The 12486-nt window shown below is 41.5% G+C and overlaps 1 protein-coding gene across 2 annotated transcripts in view; it reads right to left on the reverse strand.

The window, feature by feature from the left end:
* The window catches only part of b3gat1b (beta-1,3-glucuronyltransferase 1 (glucuronosyltransferase P) b), a 49283-nt gene that overhangs the window by 12888 nt on the left and 23909 nt on the right, over positions 1 to 12486 (reverse strand). The window contains exons 2-3 of one of the 2 annotated variants that reach the window (XM_069668453.1): positions 12185 to 12430; positions 883 to 926 (exon numbers count right to left, since the gene is read on the reverse strand). The gene's annotated coding sequence lies outside the window, so the exon portion shown is untranslated. The remainder of the gene's footprint in view (positions 1 to 882; positions 927 to 12184; positions 12431 to 12486) is intronic. The other variant, XM_069668461.1, reaches the window with a different exon arrangement.

A 12486-nucleotide genomic window follows, 5' to 3' on the forward strand; every position in this document is an offset into this window, starting at 1 on the left:
AAAATCTTCAAGATTATTACTTTAAATAATCTGCATTGTTTATGTTACGTGAGTTTCCTTCCTTCTTTTATAGTGCCTCCTTGAACATTTGGATCCAGTGTCTCTGCAGTAGAGATCGACTGGTGGAGCCGCGGTATTGATGTCCCGCCCCCTCCTCTACCCACATCACACATTTAACTTGTGGATGTGTTGGAGCCCTCAGGTGGGCTCAGTCTGCAGCAGAACAGCTTCTTGTGTCGGTCTGAAGCAGATATTCACGCTTATGTAAAGTTCAGTGACTGTAGTGTTTGCGTAAGTTACGTCTCCTCTCGCTGTTCCTCCTCTACTCTGCTACTCGGGAACAGAATGCTGCAGGAGCCCCATTTGTCAACAGAGCTGTCAATCATGAGGTCACACCCCCTTTTTACAGCGTCAAATAACTAATTAAAAATAAACTTGTCAGAAAAATTAACACTTGGACATAAATCAGCATGATGAGAACTAACTGTAATGACAGAAACCATGTTTGAGAAAAATGTATTTGACGTGTATTTAGATTTTATAGTTTGACTCATGTCCCATCTGTTAACATGGAGGAGGCGGGCTTTATGACCTATACTGCGGCCAGTCAGCAGGGGGCGATAGAGAGGGTTTGGCTTCACTTTTAGGGAGCCATCATGTCGTCTTTCTTTGTATACAGTCTATGGGTTATCTGTTAATACATATTATATATTTTTGTTTTTGTTTGTGGCCCCTCCTGTTCACATGTCTAAATGTGCACAATGTGTAAACAAGCCACTGATATAAAAATCTTTCCCAGTTAGTTTGGTTACTGCTTTGCACGCTCACTGCCATCAGTGGGTGTGTGGATCTATGAGAGTCAAACTTTAAAAATAATCTTACCTTTGTTTATATCCAACACACATGGTCACTTCAAGAGCTGAGGCCTGGAGAAGAGGAGGCTGTGTGTCAGTCAAACATCGATGCAGAGAGAAACACACGTTGTATCCAACTGTTATCAGCATCTCTGTGTTTATTTAAGGTGTTGGATGGCTAACTGGCTTAGTCTTAATTTAGGTTGGTTGGAAAGCTTAATAAAGTATGAACACTGATGATTGGGTCCCTCTGGACGCGCAGAATATGTAGGCCAATGTTTTATATTCAACATGGAAATAAAAACGACTCTTTCATCTACGTTATTTGGGTGCTTCCGGTTTGATTCATAAACAAAGGTCATTCATGTTACAGTGTGTTTCAGGCCGTTAAAAAGACCTGGTTTGGCCTATATTTGTTCAAACGTACAGCCTTTTGTGTGGATAAAAGTTGGCTAGACATATCCAATAGTGTACATGTGTGTTGATTTCACACTTCACTCTCTGATTGTTGTTTTCCTGCAGTCCAGAAGCTGTACACCCTTTAATATCTGAGCACAGACATCACAATCACAACAGGCTCCAACCTGCTTCTGTTTCCGCTCTCCTCACGAGCCGGATCATCCGCCGGTTAATCACAAGTCTTTAAACATAATTAATCCGTGATTAAAAAAGGATCAACCCCAGTCTGAGATCAGAGGTTGTGTTAGCTAATTAACACATCAGGTTCAGTTAAATGGGGTCATTTTTAAACAGCGTGTCATTTATATAGACAGGCTCATCATTTATGCACATCGTGAAATGTAATGACTCACTCTTTTACTCTTGATTTTGTGTCCTCGTTTTAGTGTGAATTTAAGGTACATACAGCATTTTAGTTTTAACGTACTCTCACCTACAAACACACAGCTGCAGATGAAACAACTTTTTAAGCTTATGTGGCTAAAAAAGCCGGATTAGAATTATAAAACACACGGTGGTGAACAATCATACAGATTTTTAGGAATGCCTGCATGCTGATAATGTTTGTGCACAAGGTGACCTGTTCACAAAATCTATAATTCTATCAAATTTAGCAGCTTTGCCTCTCTGGTTGGTTCTACTTGCACAACTATTATTGTAATTTTTGACAAAAGTGTAAATGTATTTATGCTAAAGCCACATTTTCTAACTCCCAATTTGTGAAATACAGCTTGGTCAGTGGCCTTAGGCTTCACAATATGACGACCTAGGTACCACTGAAGAATCAGTTCTGCGCGTGCAGGACTCGGCAGTCAAGTTAGCAAGAATATTTTCATGCAATGTCCAATTAGACTTTAAAATAAAGCAAACAGGTTGTAATAAATAAACAATGTGGTCAGACTTTTAAAATTATTCTTGCCAAGAAGCATTTCATTCATTTCGTCAAAATGACGTGAAAAGCAGTTCAGCCGCTGGTTTTGTCTATCATGATAGAGACGATATAGAAAAACACATATGATAAACGTTTTCATATTGTTCTAACGGTATATATCGTCATATTGTGCGGCCTTAGACTTGTATATGTGCAACCACACTTAACACTTGGTTCACATTGTGAAACTAATAATAGTATAAATATTTTACTTGTACAGCACTTTGTTTTTTTAATCAAAGTGCTTAAAAAAACGGCTAAAATATTTCACAAGATCAGAATAAAGGGAACTAAAACACGATGAACATAAAAGCTACTTTATAATGTTTTGAGAAGAGATAAAAGATGAATCTGATTTCTTACACAGTTCAGCTGTAGAAGAAGACACAGTCACCTGCCTGAGGTCACCTGCCTGAGCCTGGACTGTGCAACAAAGAAATGGGCCTGACTGGAGATGCTTTAATCTAAGGCTGCGAGTCGGCTCATGAAAAGTTCAAAGGTCAGCAATATAGTCAGGGGTCAGAGCTTTCTGTGTGTGATCATGGTTTGGGTTGAAATAAGTACAAATGTGCGTCCTTATGTTATTTAGGCTACTGATGTTACTCATGCTCATAACTGGGGAGTAATGGAATACAAGTAACGGTGTTAAGTTAGGATACAAAAGGCAACTGTATTCTGTTACAGTTACAGAAGAAGAGGTAATTACATTACAGATACATTTATTAAAAATGGGGATTACTAGGATTACAATTTTAAAATGAATTTTAAAATGAAGACGATATAATACCAAAGATGCTCTGTAACATCTGGTGTCTCATTTATAAACTGTCCGTCTGACCGTCTCTGATAACACCATGCACCTGCACGCACACGTTACGACACTTCATGACACACAAGTCTCACAACACCGCTCCTCAAAGCTCAGTCTCTGGTTGCCCTGGCCTGTGGTGAAAACAATCGCTGTGTCTGAAATGCTGTACTGTACCAGCAGTACGTACTGATTTGGCTAAAGTGTAGTATGCAGTATGCAAACAAAAGCAAAATGTGCAGTATGCTAAAAATACCCAGATGTCGTACTGATTCTGAGAAAATCTTCAGTATGCATCGGACCAGTCTACCTCGCCTACTGTATCCCACAATGCAAAGCACTGGAACGTCACAGCGGCAGTTGAAATGACGGACAGCAGCAGCATTCAGAAAGGGGCGCTATAGCTAAAGAAGCGGCAGTTATTGTTTACTTCCGCCTGGCGTAGCATACTGCAAAATGAATTTTAAAAGCTCCTCCATACTACATACTACTGCCGAACGCAGTATGCAGTATATAGCACGCAGTATGCAGTATATATAGTATATATACTGGGGTGAAATTTCACCATCATTTGGTCTTCAAAGGAGAAAATGGCAGCAACAATGCAGTACAGTGCAGGTTAAAATGCCGGCTGTGAAAATGCCGTCATCATCCAAGGACTCGACATCTAATTTAAAGACACATTTACAGGTAAGACCAACTGCTAACGTTAGCTGCACAGAATTCCAGTTAAAAATGTTAGCTAACCTGTCGTCTTCTTCTTCTACTACTGAAAAACAGTTTGTGACTCTGGTGACGGCCACGGCTGGGGTGGTGTGGGTAACAACACAAGCTCCAGACTGGTTAATGGCAGTTTATAAGAGGTCAACATTGATGCTGGTTTAACATGGAAACCAAACTGTGGTCTCCTGATGTCACCTGCACTCTATTAAGTGATTCTGCGTATGAATGCCCAATCTGTGTGTGAGGGAGATGTTCTTTGGTGTTAGAAGCGTTCTGGCTTCTGTTTGTAGTCGGTTTGCAGAGGAAGAAACAGGCTGAATGTACCGGCAGTATTCAAATCGTCGGCTGTCGTCTGATGAAGATTTAGCATTTTATCAGTCTCTATAAAACAAAACTGAGCTACAGGACAGCCTCCAGAAATAACATATAGGGGTGCCCCCTTGTCCACTGTCCAAGCTGTTGCACATGAGAATGTCTGGCTGAAACGCATGATCTGCATGATCCGTATGATCCGTATGAATGTGGAGGTGTTGAACCAAGGAATCAAGGGAAAACAAAATGTGTCCACACTCCCCAGATCAAAATGTGAAGTTCTCTCAGCGTAAAAAAACATCTTCCAAATGACATCTGTAAAGAAGTAGTATCAATCTGCTTTACTTTAATGTTTTCCTGCTTCTAAGATACAAACAGACAAGTGAGAAGAAAAACAAAACCCTCTTGGCGGGTGTAATTAATGATGAAAAGAAAACCACACACCAAACTGTCTTCCTGACGGATGCTCTGCAGTAAAACACAATTATCCCTGTCAATCAAACTCTGGAGCTTCCTGTCCTGGAGGAGCGTGATCTCAGCCTGCGCGCTGATTGGATCACACATTTCCTCTGTGCTCGTACCACCAGCAGCAGCAGCTGTCTGAATGTCTGGTGGGCAGCCGTGACACGACATCATTCAGTCACTTGTGCTTTGCTTGATACTTTATGAAGCCGAGCCAAAAGTCCTGAAACTGTTTGTGTCATCACGAAGGGAGACGTCTGATGGTTAAGATCACCGTACTCCAGATTTAGGGTGTTTTGTTACACTGTCCACGGGCAAATCTTTGGTGCACTTTCATCTTTACAAGCAGACAGCACCGCAATCAGCCAAACATTCAAAGACTAAAAGATACAAACACAATTCATTAATGGCAGGCAAGAATACTGGGTTTCAGGCGTTCCCTCCAAAATATGACTGATTTAAACAAATAAGGGAAAAGCTGCACGTGATCTAATTTATCCAAATGAGCTCCAAGATAAAGATGCTCGAGCTAATTTCATGTTTTCATCATTGTTACAAAAAGAGGACAGAGAGGGAAATGTAGGACGTGATCGTTATGCTCCATTTTGGATCGATGACAGAGCTGAGTCCATTTGCAGTTGCAGAATGTAGTTCATGTAAGTGTAAGCATTTGTTCAAAAATTATAAGTAATTTAGATTTTTAAAAACTTTTACATAAAACAATCGAACATCTTGGATTGTGTATGTATTGATACGACGAGATGTACGTTTGTTTTTAAGATGAACAATCCACCTCATGTGATATCTCTGTTACAGCTGTAGATCAGGCCTGATCAGCTGACATCATCGGCTGCTACAGGTGAACTATCGGTGCTCAGGGGGAATAGAAAAGAGGACAAAGTTTCACATTCAAATCATCACTTCACGCATTGCTGGAAGTTTTAATTTCTCTATTTTAGTTTATGTACATTTGCACCTGCTCACTGTGACTTATGTTTAAAGCAGACTAAAGTACTGAGGATGGCTGCACCTTGACCAACACTTTTCTAATATGTTAGAAGCTATGGGCCAATATTCCTGCTTCTGAACACTGAAATTTAACCCTGATTCTAGATTTCCAGGACAGAACTTCCTTTTCCATGCGCTGCTCAGTCCAACTTGAGTTGAAGTAAAGAGACTATAGCTGTGTCTCAGTACAGGGGCTGCACCCTTCAAAGGACGCTGTCTATGGAGGATTTCCTGTTTGTGTCACCAACTGTTCCCGCCCTTACCCTTGCGTCAACGTCAACGCAGCTCACAGGTAGCTAGCTGGCTGACTATCGTAACTATGATTATAACTAATGCCACATAACTTAACCTATTATTTTAAAGATAATTTTCAAGTTTCAAGGCCCCTTTCGTGTTTTAACATTTGTATCTCTAGCCATGCGATTGACTTGAAACCAAAAATGTTATTCCTCGGCCGCTTGAGAGTCCGCCATCTCATTTAAATTGGTGAAGGATGCACCCTTGGATCCTGTGTGGCCTGGGAAAAGGAGGATGTATTTGTCGGCCACATCTGAGGGAGCCTTCGAAATGGGACAGCCTTCGATGCGCCGCTGTGACGCAAATGCGTTCAAAGGATGCAGCCCCTGAACTGGGACACAGCTGATATCTATATGACCAGATTGTTATCTGTAGTCACGGGTAGATATTTGTTTTTAGGGATTAATAAAGAGCTTAATAATTGTCTGTTAATAGCTAACAGTTTCCCTGATTCCTTCCTCTTCTGCTCTCCATAAAGACCTGCATACCTTCAAAGCACGCTCCAACGTGATTTGTCACTCCAACTCTAAAAGCAGAAGCCAGATCACTTCCTAAATCAAAATCTTTCCCATCTCTGTTATTCTTATCAGATGCAAATCTATGTTCAGATAGAGATTCTATGTCACTTACATGCAACAAGAATACTGGGCAAAATGATGCTTGATGTAGGAAAGTTTTAAAGATTTTAATCAATTCGGATAAGCACAGAAAGCAAACATAGAAAGCATTCTGGACTGCAACCATCAGAAATATTATTTTTCAGACTAAAATAGCCGACAAAGTGAAAACTGAAACACCTTAATCCCCTATAGAGCACAGCGGAGGGGACAACAATTCATGACTGTCCACTGACTTTGTTGTATGAAGGATCTATCCGATCACTGTGAGATGCACCAACAGGGTGAAGAACCAGGAAGTACGTTTTTATCATCATCAGGTCAGATAAACTTGGACATAAGACGTGAGGAATCAAGGACAAATGTGAAACTGTGACATTATGACACTCAGACAAATGTAGAGTTGAAGCTAAACTATGCAAGACCTGGTTTTGATCGTTGTTTGGTCAGATGTTGATCTTACCGGTCGATTAATCAAATGGTCATAAATATCAAATTATTGAAAGTCTGGTTATTCAGTGGGATTGTTTTTTTTGTAGATAAACAACGTAAGCAGGAGGACAGATCTGTCAAACTGAAAGACAAAAGGCACAAAAACAATCATTTGAGATGCTTAAATTAAAGCCTCTTTGCTAGTTACAGGCATTTTGATTGATTGAACGTTTCAGCACTTGGCTGCATATTGTAGCACCAATTTTCTCCCCTACAGCGGTAGTGGTTTACAGGGAATGATTCAGTATACTCTGTATTTAAAGGGTGTTTTGTTTGCTTGGTGATATTGATGTTTGTTTTTTTCAGACTGAAAACTGAAATCAGAACAAGACTGTGTCCATACCAAACACAGAAAGCCTGACAGCTAGTAATGGCCTCATGTAGACAGGATCTTTGAGACTGATGCAAAATTTTTGAGCCAAAAAAAACTAATTACATTTTTAACAGTGTTGAGACGGTTTTAATTACAAAGTCGGAGGCCCACTTCGTCCAAACCAGGAGCCGAACCAACTTAGTTATTTATAATCTCGAAGATCTCAGTTAAGTTCTCTTTTGCGGCACCTATAGCATTAAACGGTAATTGCACACTTCCCAGATATCCAGACAGCGCTGCATGTGTGACGTCCACGGTTGGCTCCGGTTGTAACTCTTGATTTTCCTGGCTGACGGTCGCTTTCCTTTTCAGACTGTTTGCTTCATCTGAGCGTCGAGTTTGTTTCTGTTTCTTTGGATTTTCACTTATTGTTGAAGTTGTATCTGTAGTCATCCATCTTTTCTTTGTTTGTTCAGCCATAGTAGATTACTGTTTACTCGCAACACTTGCAGAGAGCGGAAAAGCAGCCGCTTAGCTCCGCCTACCCTCTCTGGCAGACCAACCACTGCTGGCTGATGGAAAATGCGTCACTAACTGGGCGCCGCTTGAGATTTTTTCTGTGAAAGTTGCCACAGACACCCAGTCTGTAATACTGCAGATGAAAAGGCTTTCATACTGCTGAATACTATGTGAAATGTGATGACACACTTTCTAAACCATCTTAAGCATTGTTTTCTGCATTATATGTCCTGTGTATAACAGAAAACATATACGCTAACACAGATATATCGGCCTGATTACATCAGTCAGGCTTTAAACTACATGCACTAAATAATGAGATTTTCACAATGTTATTATAAAAGAATGTACTGTTAGTTCATTTTGATGCATCTGCATTATAAAGCATCGTTTTCTTCTGCTGTGGAATCTCAACCGTGTGTATGCTCTGAAACGTGAAGCTAATAATAGTGTTACATGTTAAAACACCAATCAACAACCTCAAGACTTTGACGGAGGAATAATTCCCTCCTTCGACACAAAATGACCTCCACAACTTTAATTGGCGTCGCTGATTTAACCCTGACCGCACAGTGAACTCCTGTTTGTGCACAACGCTGTGATCGTCCTCTCCACAGGGTGCCTCCATGTTTTCTACGGCTTCATAGAAAAGGACCAAACGTCGATAAATAACGAGTCATCACAGGTGCTCGTGTGGAGTTAAGGCTGAAGTGCAGGAGACAAGACTCAGGTCGACATCAAACACCTAATGATTGCACTCCGGCGCTCCCAGATGACAGAGCCTGACTGGATCAAAGAGTGAGGAGAGGAGGGAGGGCGAGGGGAAGATGGAGCCAGCCTCACTCAGCACTTAAAAAGCTTCTTACCGTGTGTTTGAAATGTTCGGCACAGCTCAGGAAAACTATAAATAGGTCTCTGTGGATATCAAACGTGTCTTTTAAATCCTATCTCAGCTGGGAAATCCATGCTAATGTTGTCTGAGCTAATGACAGTCAAATGGCAGGGGCTGCTGGGGGCTACGAGGCAGACACACAGAAGGCAGCTCAGTTTAAAGGGTAACAATCCTAAGGAGCCGTGTGCAGGAAAAAAGACAGATACAGCTGTAATATGGCAGATAAATAGCTTTGATGATGCACACCAGCATCACTAATGAGCTCACCTTTGTATTTTTATATTGCACAGCTCGAAGATCATTTACAGTCCAAAGCATCTCGGCTTAAGAACTCATGTCTTACACTTGTAATGTAAGAAAACTGTCCGTCTGCTTTCTTCCAGGGCTCAGTCCTCAATATAAACTAAAGAGTTAAATCTAAACATTAATGAGCAAAGTCTTTAAAAGGTTTCAGCAGTAAAATATCTCGTCCTTATATCAGAGTCGCTCCTAAGATTTGAAGGCAGGTAAAAACGGAGAGCCAACTTCCACACATTCAGACGCCCTACGATTTTATGCTGCAAATAGTTTCACACACACAATGATTTTCCCCTTTAAGTTACCATCCACTATCTATACCTCTTATCCTGCTCAGGGTCGCGGGGGGCTGGAGCCTATCCCAGCTGTCATTGGGTGAGAGTTGGGGTACACTCTGGACTGATCACCAGTCAATCACAGAACTGACACACAGAGACAGACAACCTTTCACGCTCACATGCACACCTACAGGCAATTTTACTACCCTCTTTCAGACCAACCACTGCTGGCTGATGGAAAACGCGTCACTAACTGGGCGCCGCTTGTGATTTTTTCCACGAATGTCGCCACAGACACCCAGTCTGTGATACTGCAACTGCAAAGGCTTTCATCAGTGGGCCAAAGGCTCAATCACCATTGTGTTACCTCATTCAGCGATAGATAGAGACTTAACAGACATTTATTTAAATGCAAAACAAAGAGATTATCACTTTAACTATATGTTCTGCCAGTTAAGAACCAGAGCACAGGACCTACAACTAGCTAGCAGGTTAGCACACCATACCTGCTAACCCCTTTAATGTTCCAGCCCCTGTCCCTGCTGCTCTTCTGGAGTTTTAATTCTTCCAACATCATTTCCGCCCACATGACAGAAGGTCACACACAAGCAGACAGACGCACAGACACGGTGAGGAGGGAAAAGATCAGCTTTCCGTGGTATTGGAGAAGAGCAGAGAAGCAGACTTTCTTGTTTACTGCACATTTCTGCAGGATTCAACAAGCGAGCAGTAACGTTAGCCAGGTGCGTCGAGGATTATCTACCTCCTGGAGCATCACCGTGTTTTTATTATGGCCCGAGCTACAACTGTGTGGAGACCCTATTGTTCTTGCTTGGAAAATTACCGTACCAAATGAATCAAATGAGTGTGCAAACTCATGAAACTTTTTACACACATCAGAAGTGGTGAAAAGTTACATGTGATTTGGTTTAGGCAAATTGGTGTTGCCAGCCTGTTACAGCCCAACAGCTCTGTGCACATCGTCCAGTCCTGCAGGCAGGCGGCTGTCAGAGCCATGGACAATAACACAATCACATTGTCACGCTCCCTTTGCAGTACATTTACACATTTTCCCAGTTGCTTCGATTTTGATTATCAAAGCCAATAGGCGTGTTTAAACCAAAACATTCTGTTACTCTTGCACAACCAAAAGACCCTTACTTGTTACCATTTGCAAATGTTTGAATACAACTGTCGACAGGACAGGAAAGGAGACAGGTACGGACAGGACAGGAGACAGGACAGGTTACAGGACAGGAGAAAGGACAGGACACAGGACAAGAGACAGGACAGGATACAGGACAGGAGACAGGACAGGATACAGGACAGGAGACAGGAGAGGAGACAGGACATGAGACAGGACAGGATACAGGAGAGGAGACAGGGCAGGATACAGGACAGGAGACAGGAGAGGAGAGAGGACAGGACTGGATAAAGGAATGGACAGGCGACAGGAATCAGGAGCGACAGGAGACAAGACACAGGACAGGAGACATGACAGGATACAGGACATGATACAGGAGAGGAGACAGATCAGGAGACAGGAGAGGAGATGGGTGACAGGACAGGAGAGAGAAGACAGGAGAGGACAGGATAGGGGACAGGACAAGACAGGAGATAGGTCAGGAAAGGAAAGGAGACCAGACAGAACAGACAGGAGCGACATGCCCAGTGACTCCCAGCGCTTTCACTTTATTTGCTTTTGTGGTATAGGTTACTTCTGCATAAAGTAGGCCTATGTTTTGTGTCTACAGTCGGGCTGTTTGTATTAATATGCTTCAGCTTTTTCTTCTGCACAGTGCTGAGTAAATAATTCGTTTATTTCTTTACTTTAAATTAGACGACTGTGTTGTGTTGCAGGAAAAATATATTTTTCCTCACTATGAATTTAAATCTAGGCGCTCCTTTGCTCGGTGGACTATTAAAAGAGTTTTCTCTTTGATACACACCAGCAGTCATGTAGCTTCAGTCTGGTAAAGTAGGTAATGAATGTCAGTAAAAACGTATAGCGTGTTGGAAATTCCTCCTCCATCAGAAACTTGGGGAGCTGTAGACTTCCTTAAAACCCTTCTAACCACCATCTAAATTAATCAAACTGTATGAATTAATCCCTTAAATCCTAATATTGACCCGTGCATGTGCTGCATACGCTGCCACAGCTGCAGGTAATCTGATGTGAGCAGTATCTGCTGTTTGATGTTCTGCTGTTTGCACTTTCTCTCTCAGCCTGTGTGAGATGTGAGAGCCGAGCCCGGTGGAGCCTCGGCGTACAGCTGGTTTTGAATTCTGATGTTCGGGTGCTGTGGGATTTTAGAGACGAGTCTCTGAAATCTTCAGACTAAAGTTACGCAAACTTTCAGAAGCTTTTGTCTCAGCTTCGCTCCTGCAGGTGCTGCTCCACTTTTTATTCTGCTGTCATTTTTAAAGTTGATGGAAAGGTATTTCTCTCCCCTGGAATGAGCGCAGACTCTCAATTGGATTAACCACAAATACAGTGGCTGTTCAATAATATAATACACATGATAAAGATGTAAAAACAGGTGTATGTAAATTTAATATGTGCCTTCTTTATTCATATTTATTTGATTGGTTTACTTACATGTTTTAATTTACTCTTCTTTTTATTGTTTTTGTATTTATGTCTTTCTAATGTATCATTTTCATTATTATTATTATTATTTTTTACTTTATAATTAGTGAATCAGTTAATGTTTTCTTTAATTAACGCTGCATTATCATAATAATGATTATTATTATTATTTTGAGATATAAAGTTGAGTTGATGGATCATTTTTATGTCAATATCTTTCTATTTATAGTACATTTGCATGTTTTTGTATAAATATATTTCATTGAAAACCCTCAAAACAACCCATTGATCTTTCCACACAAAAACCAATAAAATAGAAAATGTCTACTTACAGAAATGAGTGATGATGCACTTCGGTCACTTATCCTGCTGTGCTTCCTGATAATGATGCTGCTCCTGATAAACTTGCAGGCCCTTGATGTGTCAGCTGAGATGAGCAGACCGATCCATCAGGTTCTCGTGTTCGGCGCACATATGAACAGCAGAGTTTGGGCTGACAACTGGTGGGTTTGGTTGTCAGCGTCCGCTGGGTGCTGCTATCCAATCCCGGGGTCGTGTCGCGCCCTCAGTGCCGGCCCCTGCGGAGACAGAGGAGGTCATCCCTCTGGAAGAATGCTGCTTCTCTTTGCAAAAA

The sequence above is a fragment of the Semicossyphus pulcher genome, unplaced genomic scaffold (assembly GCF_022749685.1).
Source record: "Semicossyphus pulcher isolate SPU_LCO1_2020_fin unplaced genomic scaffold, fSemPul1.0.p SCAF_10, whole genome shotgun sequence".
Taxonomy (NCBI): domain Eukaryota; kingdom Metazoa; phylum Chordata; class Actinopteri; order Labriformes; family Labridae; genus Semicossyphus; species Semicossyphus pulcher.